Source organism: Budorcas taxicolor, chromosome 15 (genome assembly GCF_023091745.1).
Source record: "Budorcas taxicolor isolate Tak-1 chromosome 15, Takin1.1, whole genome shotgun sequence".
Taxonomy (NCBI): Eukaryota; Metazoa; Chordata; class Mammalia; order Artiodactyla; family Bovidae; genus Budorcas; species Budorcas taxicolor.
Genome location: NC_068924.1, coordinates 32338306 through 32350884, shown reverse-complemented (window position 1 = coordinate 32350884; position 12579 = coordinate 32338306).

Here is a 12579-nt window from a genome sequence, read left to right as displayed (position 1 = left end):
GTTAGTACTCTGATAAGGATGAGGATGGTCACCAGCTGTTGTCTCCAGCTGAGGTTAGAAAAAGTAGCAACAAGTGTGTGCAGGGGCGAGTTGGGTTAGATAAGAGATAGAACTTCCTGAGAGCAAAGGTTACAGGAGGCTCTTATAAATTATAAATGGAGGTTTATGCCAGCAATCATGATAGATACACATCCACTGAGTTCAATAAACATTTGTTAAGTTACATGTTGCCAGCACTGTGCTTGAAGGTTGATAACATGTAATTCCTGACCACAGAGAAAACTGAGACACTTAAGCAGACAATTTCAAATCATTTCCTAAGTGCCACAGGAGAGGTGTGCCAGGGGCATTGTGGGAGCATGAGGAAGGGGCACTGATTCGAGCTATATAGCCAGGGCTTCCTGGAAGAGGTGGTATATGTACTGTGTTTTACCACTGGATGAGAGCTATCTCAGTGAAAAATGCAATCAGTGCATTTTAGAAAAGGTGACTAGTTGGATTAATTGATGAAGAACCATCCATAGATCACAGAAAATCCCTTCAGTCCTTCCGCGTTGAGTCATTTGCAGAATGATACTGTCTCATAGGAAATGTCTTACAATCCTGGTGGCAAAAGAGTGCTCAGTTTTCTGTTCCATTATTGGGATAGCCTTTCATAATTTTAGAATGGTAAAGGTAAAGGAGGGAATTTTGTTTTCTCCACGTGTCGTGGTCCTTTAAGCAGCCTCTGTGTTTCAAAATCCCAAGCACTGCAGAGCTGGTGTGCTCTGAATGCATAAGATTTGACGTATCTGGGGGCTGCACACACAGCTGTGCAGACAGGAACCCTAGTGTGGGTGTTCTCCATGCGATTGAGGGGGCCACAGCCTGCTTGCTGGATTGGTGAGAATGGACAGGCTGCTGCCTAGAAGCTCTCTCAACAGCTACTCCTTGGTCTTTGTGTGTGTGTGTTTAATTTTTACTGAAGTATAGTTGATTTACAATGCTGTGTTAGTTTCAGGCATACAGCAAAGTGAACCAGTTATGCATATATCCACTTTTTAATATTCTTTTTCCATAGAGATTGCAGAGTACTGACTAGCATTCCTTGTGTTATAGAGTAGGTTCTTGAAGTTGTCTACTTTGTACATAGTGGTGTATTTATGTCAGTCTCAGTCCCTCAGTTTATTCCTCCCCACCCCTTTCCACCTTGGTAACCTTAAGTTTCTTTACATCTGTGACTCTCTTTTGTTTTGTCAATTAGTTCATTTAAACAGCTACCCTTTGAGTGCCAACAGAGTATTTTACCAGGCCCCATTGTACAGATGGGAAAACTGAGACTGAAGACCATGAAGCCACTGCCTAGGTCCTGGGGAATAATGGGTGGCTGCCGTGTGTTAATTTAGCCTCTTGTCTGTCACTTCAGTGCTGCAGCTCCTACTTCCCCAGGGTGGGAACCTCTGAGAGGCTTTTTTCCCAGAAAGAAGTGCTTTTGAAATGGCAGGCCAGTTAGTAATGGCCCGTTTCCACTGGATACCCGGCTTAGTGGACTGGCATGGTGGGGGTGGCGGTTCCCAGCCTCCTCGAGGGAGGTCACTCAGCCCCAGCCATGGCAGCTGGTGAATCCAGGCTCATACGAGGGAGGACAAAGAGTGCGGCCCGGGCTGCGGCTCGAGCCCTCCACGCCCACTCGCCCGAGGCGGCCCCGCAGGGTCCGCAGGGTCCGTGCCAGGCGCTGTACCGCCTCTCCACCCCCTGCCAGGGCCCCTCCGCTCATCTGCTGACTTTCAGAACTCCTGAATGGGCCTTTGTGTGCACCCCAGGAGCTGGCTGGGCAGAGCCCGATCGAAATGCTGCACCGAGATATCTCCTCTGGGTCCAGGCGCCGCTCGGCGCACTGCCCATCTTGTGGGAGGCAGGTCTTTATTTTGCCGCTGGCCTGTTCTGTTATCTGGGAGCGAGCTGGGAACTGGGTGAATGGGAGAATGTTCTTCACCCCTGCACAGTGGGGTCATGGCCAGGGCCATGGGGACGGTGGTGCTCCCTTCCTGGAGCTCTCTTTTCCACTCTCTGTCTCTTTGCTAAATATTTTGTCCTCAGAGGTGACTCTACTAATATTAACACCAAGAGGGGCAGTTACATGGTCCCACCTTAGGTGCCAGGCATTGTGTTAATACAGGTTTCATTCCATTGAGTTAAGTCTTCTCAACAATCCCGTGAGATAGGTCCCCATTATTATACCCATTTCACAGGTGAGGAAACCAAGGTCAGGAATGTTAAGGAACTTACCCTGGTGATTCTGAACACGGATTGAATGGCCTTCAGGACATCACTCACCAGACACGGAAGTCCTAAGGCCGCTTCTTGCTTGGCCCCTTGAGCAATCACCGGGCTCCGGGGGGCTGGCTGCCTCGGGGAAAGCTAAAAAGAAGCAAAGCCTGGTTCTGGCAAAAGGCAGACAGCCTTGGGCTTTCTCAAGTCTCATCTTGTTTGTACTGTCACCCCTTTGTGCTCTTTTTAAAAATAAAGTCAAGAGTAACATTTTATTTTTTGAGATAGAAGAAACTAGGGACTTCCGTATGGCTCAAATGGTAAAGAACTGCCTGCACTGCAGGAGACCAGGGTTCGCTCCCTGGGTCAGGAAGATCCTCTGGAGAAGGGCATGGCAACCCACTCCAGTATTCTTGCCTGGAGAATCCCATGGACAGGGAAGCCTAGCAGGCTACAGTCCACGGGGGCGAAAAGACTTAGACATGACTGAGCAACTAACACAAACACACACAGGGGCGCATAAGGAAAAAATTGAGGAGATTTTTCCATATTGGAAATTTTGCTAAAGAGCCCTACCCTCACTCTCAGGAAATAAAATGGTTTTGTGAGGCAAACACAACTGAAAACTAGAGCCCAGGATTGGCCTTGGGGAGACCCTCTGCTGTGGCCCAGCTTCCTGCCCTCATGAGGGGATAGAGCGTAATCCCGGGTGGCTGAACCTTCAGTGATCTCTGGGTGGGCTGAAGTTCAGGCACCAGTTTGGCTTTGACTCTTTTCTTAGTAGATAGAAGCAGTGGTCATGGCGCCATCTGTATTCACACGCGTCTGGCAGGGCTGCCTAGCTTGAGCGATGTGGTCCAGGGCAATCTTATGGAGCAAAGCTTAGTGGCCCTTTTCAGGCACAGACATTATAACCATGGATTTTAGAACAGTCCTGTTAACTGAGCCAAATGGCCAGCTGGAAAGGGCTGTGCGTATTTCTTTACTGGCAGAGAGGCTAGAGCCATCTATGGTCAAAGAGACAAAAACAGCAGAAGAAATGCAGTTTAGATCTTGAGAAGAACTTCCCAGTCGTGTATCATGGTATACTGATAATCACACACAATAGATTGTCCTTTAGAGTCTGTGTTTGCTTGTTTCTTTTCTTCATTTTCTCTCTCTCTTTTTTTTTTTTTTTTCAAAGAAAAGATTACTCTTCACCCCTAGGCTCTTATTGCAGTACATGCTACTTCTGGGAAAAGAATGAAAGTGTCAGAGGCCTTATGGAGAGGGAGATTCCTGTATGTCCATCTTTCACACATGACAAGAAGTTGTATAGAATTGGAATCTTCACAATTGTGTGTGATATGGTGTGTTCCCATTCAGCCCCAGAAATGGCAATGCTGTCAAGATGTGTGAAGTAACTGAGTAATTTTTCTATGCATTATTCTCCAAGTTGCTTTCTATGATCTTTATGGATTGCTCTGATACCCAAGGATCTTTACCCAAACATATTTCTCCATGAAACCATTCCCATCATCATGGAGTATTATTATGGTCAAATTGTGGTGATACATAATAAATACTTGTGTTTTCAGTAACTGAAGCATATGCATGGCAAAGAAATCCCCCTCAAAGTCAAGAGAATAGTCTGTGGACATTTGCAGCCCTGAGATGCAGGGTATTGAACAAGCAAGAGACACAGTTGCCCGTGAGCTCCCGTTCTGTTCCAGATATTCTCCACTCAAGCTGTGGCCATTCTGCATTGTTTTTCTTAGTAGTCCCTTGTTCCTTTTTTACGGTGCTCATCTCATTTCTGAGAGTGGAACTCACTATTAAAAGATGTGATAGTGTTAAAGTGAGCAGAATTCAAGAGCTTGAGGCATAATTCAGGATAGACACAGGAAAGGACTTTCTGATTGTGACAAGGCGGATGTAGAGGAGAGAAACCCATTGAAACAGGACAAATGAAATTTACCACTAGTACATGGGCTGCTGAAGCTTGAGCAACTTTCTGGGTCTCAGTCCTTTATTCATAGGGTGACATGGGAGTCTCTGGACAGTTTCCTCTTTATGAATAAAGCTGTCCCTTTATCCATTGATTTTGGTTGGTAAGCAGTGCAGAATCACTATGTTTGGACTGTGAGCAGTAGGCAGCAAAGCATCACCAAGAGTGAACAGAGAGGCATGTATCAGGAAGACTCAACTGAAAGTCGTGTGTGAAATGGATTACAGCTGCTAGAAGCTGTTATTGGGAAACTAAATGGGAAGATAGAGGAAAAGTCCAGCAGAGAAAAAATGAGACCGTCAACCAAGGATGACGGCAGCAAGAATCAAAGAAAAGGACTGATTCAAGAAATAGAGGGAGAAAGAATGGACAGAGCTTGGCAACGAAGCATCCAGGAAGGAGGGGCTTGGGAGGGAGGAAGTCACTGTGACATAGTTGCTATGCCATTTCCCTGGGGAGCAGTTGGGCATGTGTCCAGTGGCCAGTGGGAGTAACTGAACTTTCTGCACTTTTCTTGCTGAGAAACAAGGAGAGAGGAGCAGAGGCCCATTCGCTCTGTAAACTTACCCCTATAACCTATCATTATGGGTAAACCACGGCCTTGACATAGGGTGAGTGGGATCATGTGACTCCATTGCCGCTGCTGTGGCCCCACTCTTAAAGGTGATGCTCTCTGACCCTCAGGTTACTGTGAGTTACTGGGGCTCTCTGCATGCAGAGGCAGGGAGAATTCTCCAAAGAACTGAGAGGGAAACTTTTTTTTTTTTTTTAGCAGAAAGTGCCGTAGCAGCATCCTGCATGACCAGTAGCACTGGGTGACATTCAGTGTTGTGAATGACTTCACACATTCACTCTTCTTGTTACCATTTTCCAGCTCATAATTCCAAGGCTCTGGTACCAGATTTCCTTGGTGTTAATGCTGAAATGGGAAATGAGTGGCAGTTGGGTTCTGTGTTCATTGCTGTCATGCGGCCTGAAGACAGCGGGCATGGGGACGGGTAGTGAAGATGGCATCCTGTTTGCCTTCAAGATGAAAGAGTTCGGTGTGGGACCGCTGGGCTTGTCCCAATGGCATCTCCCTGCTGGCCTCTCAGATAACCCTGCATCACATTCTTTACCCTGACTCCAGAACAAGAAAGAATATTCTTTCAGTAAGCAAGCCCAGATGACTAAAGCTTTCTTTAAAACAAAAAGCCCAGGGGGTTTCCTCTTAGGATCCAGGTTGGTCTGTGGCCAAGGACCTATGAAATCCCCTGAAGATGAGCATCTCTGAAGGATCCAGCTGTATTAATTAGGAGCAAGAAATTTGACTTTTCTCACAACCTCATTTGATTTCCCACATTGAGGCTGATTTTAGCCTAAGGTATCTCCCCCCACCACCCTTGGCTAGAAATGTCAGTGTCTAATCTTCATTTGTTAATATAGGAAAACTAAGCATCCTTGTTGTTAGGTCAGTTAACCTTCAGTTTGTAAATTTCCCTCCAAAGCATGGAGATGGGGTTACTTCTGCCTGTCATGTTCCCACTGCGGCTGGAAACTACTAGAAAGCTTCTGGGTCAGACAGTGCAGTGTGCTTTGGATGAGCCCATTCCTATGAGGGTTTTCAGTATCAAGCCTCCTGCTCATAATGCCAGGGTTTTTGATAAACTTGTTGAAGCCACCTTAGTTTCCTGCTGCTGCTGCTGCTGCTAAGTCACGTCAGTCGTGTCCGACTCTGTGTGACCCCATAGACGGCAGCCCAGCAGGCTCCCCTGTCCCTGGGATTCTCCAGGCAAGAACACTGCAGTGGGTTGCCATTTCCTTCTCCAATGCATGAAAGTGAAAAGTGAAAGTGAAGTTGCTCAGTCATGTCTGACCCTTAGCGACCCCATGGACTGCAGCCCACCAGGCACCTCCATCCATGGGATTTTCCAGGCAAGAGTACTGGAGTGGGGTGCCACTGCCTTCTCCACCTTAGTTTCCTAGAAGGTATTTATCCATCTACAAATGAGACTTGCCCTGATTTCTTTAGGTTGAAAATGACAAGTTGGATCCTGGAACCCTCCTCCACCTGAGTAGGAGAGCTCAGTACTGAATGACTGCTCTAGTTATTTCTGGATACATATGGGTCATCTTGTCCTGTGAGAATGTGTCCAAATCTTACTTTTCAAGAGACTGTCTTTTCCCATCTGAAGAATACCCTCAGACTCTGACCGTGAACCTGCAACTCTGTTACCTTTGTTATCCATACACTGATGCCAAGAATTGAGGGTGCAATTCTGTGATCATCTTCTTATTGTTGTTGCAGGGCTATTTGGCTAATCTTGCAGGCACCTCTCAGAGACAGTCAGTTCTCAATGATCTGCACATGGATTACACACTTTGTGAATTATTCACAGATAATTTTTTAATTCCAAACTGGCTGTGCAACTGCTTGACAGGCTCCTGTGAAGATACTCCTCAAGGTTTTCCCCTCATTCAGGGACACCTGGGGAACATTCCTCATTCTAATGTTCACATGATAGAAAATAAACGGGAAAGTAAGCTGACTGAAAAGTCATCAAATGTAACAATTTCCAAATCAGGAAAAAAAAAAAAAACTTTGGGGTAATCCCTTATAGAATTGGATTATTTCTACCCAAACATCCCTCTATGATTATTAAAAAAATAATAAAAATCAAGCAATATATAGACTGACTTCATCTTCCTCCCAAAGCCACAGCTGACAAGAATAGAACTGCAGTATTGACCCCTAAACTGAGTGGAAGCTCGGGAATGAGAGAGGGTATTGACACACAAATTCTTCTGCCAACTTGGGATCCCATGGGGCTTGCACTAAAAGCTTCCCTAGTCCTTTCTCAAGACAGTCTTCAAGGGAGCTGACTCTGAGCCATCTGGTTCATCCTCTTAAGTGGAATGAAACCCAATCAAGCAAGGTAAAACCAAAGTGAAAATCAGTTGCGCCTCGTCCCATCTTTGGTCGAGGCCTCCCGTGCCTCTACCACCTTAAACGTGGAGCGTGTGCGTTCTGCGCACAGAGACTGCGCGGGGTGGGCCCCTGCCCTTTTCAGGGAGGGAATGTAAGCAGATCCCCAAAGAAACTGCCTGGCTCAGCAAGTTAGGGGCTTGTTGTGACTGGCCTGGCCTAAAAGAATTCAGCAAGCTGCACCTTTGCCAAGGAAAATGCAAACGCTTCCCCGAAACAGGCGTTGAGGGTGATGGGCTCATCTGTGAACCCAAGCAGGAAAAAGCAAAGCGGACAGAACATTCAGGAAATCGGAGAGGCTCCTTAGAGATGGTTTTCTCACTGAGCCATGGGCGGAGGCCACATGAGCTGATGAGGTGAGTGGGATCCAGAGTGGAAGGAGCTCGGGCGGACGGCTTCCTCCTTCCACCCTGAACCTCCTGATCTCCCTGAGGAGCAGAGCCCCATTTCTTACCTAGTCCAGCTCCTCCCTGGTGCCCCAGTGGTCCTCTGCTGGGCTCGGCATCTGCCACCTTGCCCTGGACCCTGAGAAGTTTCAGGGGTGCTCTCAGCTCTTCTGAGGCCAGGAAGAACCCTGCCATGACCTGACTCCTCCTGCTTCTGGTGGCTCCTCGCATCTCTTTTTTTGTTAAAAATGTAAAAAGAACACAGACTGTATTTTGTATATCATCTTGTGGCTCAGACAGTAGAGAATCTGCCTGTAATGCAGAAGACCCAGGTTCAATCCCTGGGTCAGGAAGATTCTCTGGAGAAAGGAATGGCAATCCACTTCAGTATTCTTGCCTAGAGAATTCCATGGACGGAGGAACCTGGCGAGCTACAGTCTTTGGGGTCGCCAAAGAGTCAGGCGACTAACACTTTAGCTTTCTTTTTACATTTGCCTGCCACCTGCCCCCGCTCCAACTTTGTGATTTCCAAGTCCCTAGGCCTGGTGACCCAGCTGTATACCTTGTGCTGACCATGGTCCCCAGCTGTAGCTGTCACTAAATCAGTGGTTGTTAGTTGAAGATAGTAATTAAGATTACTACGGGACATTCTTTAGCATGATTTTTTTTTTTTTTGGTAACACTTGTATTTCTATTTCTGTCACATGTGTGAGCATATAGGAGGTGTTCAGTCAACACCTGACGGATTCAGATCTTTCTGATGGATTAACCATCTTTTGCAGCCAGGAAGAAACTAAGTCTTATGATGAGTCTGGCTTCCTCTCTGCTGCTTTGCACTCAGGAGATCTTTCAGGACTTTGTTTCAACTACACCCTCAACATTTACCCTTACAGCCACCTCTCACCATCTCTCGAGACCCACGATGGTTTTGGAAACATCCCCAGCATCTTGGACCTCCCTTGAGGGTCTCTCCTCACTTCTCCCTACCTCTGAATTCTCTTATTGGTCTCTTGTCTCTCCCTTTTCCTCCAACCTTAAACTCTGTCTTTTCCCTCCTCCGCTTAAGCCCTCTGTCCTCTCAGAGGTCAATTCTTGAATGCATCGTTTCTCTCATCTACCACCCCCACCAGCTTTGCCCTCATTTTACAAATTTGCCCCAGCTCTCATCATACAAGCAAGCCACACACATACCACATACCAGCATCCCTCAAAGTCCCATCCCTTGCCTTCTTTGTTATCAAGCTTCACCTTTTTAATTTCTCCCGCCCCTCTTCTTCCCTCTTCCCACCTGGCGCAGGAAGTCTTACACATACACTCAAGATATCATGACAGGCAACAATTTCACCTATGCTTTTTATCAGCACTGTGTGTCATAATACACTCACAGCGGAGGTGGTATTTTTATTTTTTTCATTTTTTGAATGGAAGTACAGTTGATTTACAATGTTATGTTAGTTTCAGGTTATAGCTAGTGTTTCAGTTCTACATATCTGTCCTTTTTCAGATTCTTTTCCATTACAGGTTATTATGAAATATTGAGATAGTTCCCTGTGCTATACAGTAGGTCCTTTTTGGTCGTCTATTTTATATATAGTAATGTATTAATTGCATCCTCCTAATTTATCCCCCTCCCCCGCAATTTTCCCTTTAGTAACCATAAGTCTGTTTTCTGTCTGTGGGTATATTTCTGTTTTGTAAATACATTTATTTGCATTGGAGGTGATATTGTTAAAATTTACTATAATCTGGCTTTTTATAATCCTTATTAATTTTAGGTTCTGTCTTTACATTCTGACATAATGCATAACATTTTTCTTTTCCTTTGTTTCCATGTCTTACTGATGCATTTTACATGTGTGTATTTCCCCATTAGAATGGCCAACAATGAAATTAACTTTGGAGGCAGCCTTCAAATAGAGACCAGGCAACACTCAGAGAAGATAAGGAAGAAATTCAGACATGTAGAGTGTGGGGGCAGGGGGGTGGGTCTTTGACAAGCTGGCTTCTAAACATCTCTTTTAAAACCTGAGCGTCTCCATAACCTGATGAGCGTATGGGAATGTGGCCTTCTCCTTTGTGTTTTGCACTGTACTCGATGGTATTTGCCTCACCTGGGAAGTACTTAAATACTGGAATCACCTGAGAGAGTGAAATAAATGATTCTGTTCAAGGGAAAGAGAGGATAAGATGTAAGCACATTTTTGATTTAGGTGATCGTTCAATATATTCGGGTGTGAGATCCCTCGATAGGAGTTACATGTGCTATGGAAGAATTTCCTGCATTTTTTTTGTCCTTTCTCCTTTTGGCACTCAGGTTGTTCAGAGACCCCAACACTCTCAGAGCTAGAGGGATGCCTGGGGTTATTTCTGTCCAGGAGGTCTTCCTGCCTGGGCCCATCCTTTGACCAAGGAACTTCCAACAACAGAACCCTCCTGATCTTCTCCAGACAGAGCAGATCCTTTTACTTTTGGATTGAACTAGCAGAATGTTTTTCTTTTGTGAGTCAAAAAGCATTCTCTTTGGAGTTTCTCCCCATTGGTTCCACCGTATTCCCTCAGACCTAGAGCAAATCTCATCACTTTCTACCTGAGAGCCATTTGGATAGTCGAAGACGGCGGTTATTTCCTATATGGAGTTGTATCTTCACCTGTGAAAACATTTCCACTTTGCCAGAGTCCTCCTGAGATTACTGCTGGTCTCTTCTATACTACGGCTGTTCTATCATCAGCGTGCTTGGTTTTTCCTGCTGTGGGGTCCAGAGCAGAAGGGGATGCTCCGACTAGCCCAAAGGGGAACAAGAGTCTCCCTCCCACCCCCGTCGTTTTCCTGTTCTTCTGCCTCTGACCCTGTGTCCTTCACATGCTTCAGGCCCTCTGTTATTTCCGCCTTTGGAAGTATTCCTGGATTCTTATTCCATCCTTCATAGCAGACCTGTCACTGAAGGTCCTCAGGTTGAGATCCAGTTACATGAAAAGGAATCTTTTGTTTTTGCAGCTTTCCATGAATTCTCCAAATCCTTAGTGATGTTTTTTTACTTGACTTCAGTTTATAACAACATGTAAGCATCTTCATGCCAGGGAGGCCTGGTGTGCTACAGTCCATGGGGTCACAAAGAGTCAGACACAACTGGGCAACTGAACAACAACAAGCATCTTCAGGGTTGGTTGCCTTTTTTTTATTCGGTCCAGAGCCCAGTATAGGTCTGAGAAATATTTAATGAGTCTGTATTATGAGTTGACATTTCTCCTTCATTGCATCATTTCATTCGCTTTTGCCCAGGGAGTTTGTGTGTTTGTTTTGTCTTCAGTCCTATAGTGTCAAGGTTGTTTATGGAGAAGGAGCCAGTGAAGAAGCCATTTATTTTTATTTTCTTATTTTTATTGGAGGATAATTACTTTACAATATTGTGATGGTCTCTTAAAAAGCAGAAACATCACTTTGCTGACAAAGGTCCCTATAGTCAAAGCTATTCTTTTTCCAGTAGTCATGTATGGATGTGAGAGTTGGACCATAAAGAAGGCTGAGCGCTGAAGAATTGATGCTTTCCAACTGTGGTGCTGGAGAAGACTCTTGGGAGTCCCTTGGACTGCAAGGAGATCAAATCAGTCAATCCTAAAGGAAATCAACCCTGAATATTGACGTACTGATGCTAAAGCTCGAAGCTCCAATACTTTGGCCACCCGATGCGAAGAGCTGACTCATTGGAAAAGACCCTGACGCTGGGAAAGATAGAGTGCAGGAGAAGAGAGCAACAGAGAATGAGATGGTTGGATGGCATCATTGACTTTAATGGACCAGAGTTGAAGCAAACTCCGGGAGCTGGTGATGGACAGGGAGGCCTGGCGTGCTGCAGTCCATGGGGTCGCAAAGAGTCAGACATGACTTGGCTACTGAACAACAACTACCATAGGTCAACAGGAACCAGCCACAGGCATACGTGTGTCCCCTGCCTCCTGAATCCCCAAGTCTATTATTTTTACTCCCAGTTCAGTCTTTCCACGTGATTCAGCACAGAGCTGCTACCAACATCAGGGAGGTAATGGAGTTTAAATAGAGATCGGTGGGGACTGGCTTGAGTTTTGGCTTGCTGAACATAGTATGTGGTGGCCCCAGTCCCCTGGCCAGGACAGCTAGAAGAGTCATGGAGGCAATATGATACGGTGGAGAGAGCTCCAGGCTGAAACAGATTTAGGTTTCGTCCCTATCATGGTCACTTATTTTATGGGCACTTAACCACTCTGAACTCAGTTTCTTCATCTGTAAAACGGGGCTAACCCAACTCCATTTCAGAAATGGTATGAAGGTAAAACGAGACAGTGTGTCACCACACAGGCAGTGGCATGCGAACTCTGGCCGGGGCACTGTTGTCATTCTGTAGTTTCCTTACTCTGTTCTAGCAAATAACGAGCATCCCAGCAGGCCCGCTGGCTGTTTCCTCTGCTTTTGATATAGTCACATAATGATGCAGTCTCTCCAGAAGGCTTGCTCTGCGTCTCCTGTCTGTGTCACACCCAGCACACTGTCCTCATGATTGCCCAGTCGATCAATATCAATACTCCTTCAGGGTGCAGCTTATTGCCCTGCACCAAGGAAGGTCTGGGAGGTCCCCCCCCCCCCATCCCCGTCTCTCCAGAGATTGAGCACAGTCTAAATGGGGGAAGGGCAAGGAAGTTGGGCGACTCGGGCCCTTAACTCCACCGGTGGCTTCTCTAGGGCACTGGATCCCTTTCTTGGGTGCATGATCCTCCGATTCTGTTTGCAGACAGAGTGCTATATTTGATTTCCTCCTTGCCTGCCAGGGTGGGGCTTCCCTGGTGGCTCAGATGGTTGAGTCTGCTTGCAATGCTGGAGACTTGGGTTCCATCCCTGGGTCAGGAAGAAGGAATTCCCTGGAGAAGGGCATGGCAACCCACTCCAGTATTCTTGCCTGGAGAATCCCATGGACAGAGGAGCCTGGAAGGCTCCAGTCCCTGGGGCCGCAGAAGAGTCA